Source organism: Lampetra planeri, chromosome 30 (genome assembly GCF_965212315.1).
Source record: "Lampetra planeri chromosome 30, kcLamPlan1.2.h2, whole genome shotgun sequence".
Taxonomy (NCBI): domain Eukaryota; kingdom Metazoa; phylum Chordata; class Hyperoartia; order Petromyzontiformes; family Petromyzontidae; genus Lampetra; species Lampetra planeri.
Window position 1 is genome coordinate 908,911 of NC_136136.1, and position 2,588 is coordinate 911,498.

A 2,588-nucleotide genomic window follows, 5' to 3' on the forward strand; every position below is an offset into this window, starting at 1 on the left:
AGCGCTCTGACCTCTGAACCACCCGGCCACCTCTGAGCTCTAAACCATTCTCGGCCTCTCTCACTCCCAACTCACAAACATTCACGAACGTGCATGAAGCAGCGTGTGGGTGCACCGCGGTAAAACAACCCCTCTTACTGATATGGCGTCAGGAGACCTTCACGCAGATGCAGCTTGACAAAGAGCTGACATGTACAATCATTGTCAATGAAATGAAAGAAAGATGGTAAGGTTAACTCAAAGTTGCAATATCGTTGCCACTCAAAGGTATATTGGCTAAGGGCAGTGATTCCCCCAATAGGTCCCCGCATCTCGGATTACAGAGCTGATGGCTGTAGCTTAGCAACCCAAGGGCCTGTCACTGTGAGGGACCCACACGCTTTGTCCATTCTGAGTTTATAATTACCAGAACCAATACAGGCACTCCTCTACTTACGAATGAGTTAGGTTCCAGTGGTCTGTTCGTAAGTCCAACTTTAATCGTGTCAATTCCAAACGTTGTACGGCATGTACACTAAACACGGAGAATGGTTTTAAAAGTCGTATAATCTCCTGTCGATGTAGATGCCACTGGTTCTTTACGTTCTACAGATGTAGATGCCACTGGTTCTTCACGTTCTACAGATGTAGATGCCACTGGTTCTTCACGTTCTACAGATGTAGATGCCACTGGTTCTTCACGTTCTGTAGATGTAAATACGCACTACAATGACAATAGTTTAAAGCGATTGAAGCATGTTTTATATTGGGGGAGGGGGGGGCAGAGCTTTGTGACGTCATATTTGAGGGGGGTCTGACTTTTTATGACGCCGTGTGACGAGGGAGGGGGGGTCAAAAATCGTCCAAAATCGCGTGACGTCATTTATGGACGGCCCCTAATCCACCTTCGTGCGAGCAGAGTCGTCATTGTGGTGAGATGCCAGCAGCGGTGTGAGCAGGCAGATGACAGGAACAACACACGCACGCACACACGCACCTGCTGTTCGATACCGGGGAAGCGAAATCCACGTCAGTGTCCAGTGTCAATGCCCCACGTCTCCGTCAGTGTCAATGCCCCACGTCTCCGTCAGTGGCAATGCCCCCACGTCTCCGTCAGTGGCAATGCCCCCACGTCTCCGTCAGTGGCAATGCCCCCACGTCTCCGTCAGTGGCAATGCCCCCACGTCTCCGTCAGTGTCAATGCCCCCACGTCAGTGTCCAGTGTCAATGCCCCCACGTCTCCGTCAGCCACCGTCGTCACCGCGCACCCCCCAGATTGGTGAAGTATGGCGCGACAACCCCCACGACGCGCGCAGCACGGGGAGGCGCTCATCCGGCCAGTGGACCGACACATTCAGTCAAATGTTTTCCTGCTTTCATTACCCCCCCACCCCCACTTTGCTCAAGAAGGTCTCACAAGTGATGTCACCACATCTACGCCTCTACTTAAGGAACGATACAGGAGGATTTTTACACAAATCTGGCTGTCGCCTGATGAAGCCAGTTGTAATTACTGGCGAAACGTCGTACTCAGATGGTAAATGTTGTGGCTTGGCTCTCCAATACATCGGTGCTGCTGTACTAGTATAATATACTATACACTACACACTACACTACACAATACACTATACACGTGTGCTGTACTAGTGACGAATTGGCACGTTCTGTTTACGTGACAACCCTTACTAGTTGGCTGTGTCGGGTGGTGGCGGGTTTAACGACACATTTATTTACGTGATTCAACCCCAAAAAAGCCCATCATGGACATTCCCAATCAGCTTCGAGGCATCCACTTTGTCGCAATCGGTGTCCACAAGGGGGCGATGCAGCCTCAGGAACAAAACGATTGGCGACATCAAAATCAGCTCTGGGGGTGCGGCAGCCGGCCCAGTGGGTAGCCCAACACTGCGACTGGACACAAACCTCGTGGTGGTTGTCAAGGGGGCCCCAGCTCGTAGCTGTGGCCACCGGGGCTGGGTGGTGGTGGTGGCGAGGCACCCCCCTGTCCCTCGCTCGTGACGCCGCTGGTTTGCGACTGGCACTGGAAGTTGCTGACACGGAACGCCGAGTGCCAGAATCAGGCGCAGCTACGAAACGTCTCGCTCGCAGCGCTGCCGGTGGAAGCGCTGCCACTCGAGGGAGCCCTGGAGAGGCGACTACCCACACTCCACCCCGCCCACACTCCACCCCGCCCACACTCCACCCCGCCCACACTCCACCCCACCCACGCTGTACCCCACCACGCTGTACCCCACCACACTTTACCCCACCCACGCTTTACCCCACCCACGCTGTACCCCACCACGCTGTACCCCACCACACTTTACCCCACCAGTGTACCCCACCACACCTTATCCCACCACACTCTACCCCGCCACACGCAACGTGATTAAGCAGCGACTCTGTGTGGGATATCCTTTCACTTGACACTGATGGGTGGACAGAGACGACGGGATGTGGTTTATGAAAACCGCTTCATTGTCCAGTGCGCTAACCCATCACACCACTGCAACGACCTCAAAGACTTCCATTTATTCAGGGAATACATTGAAGTCTACACGTACAGCCTTACTAATTCGACACACAACCTAACAGGCATCACAGACAAG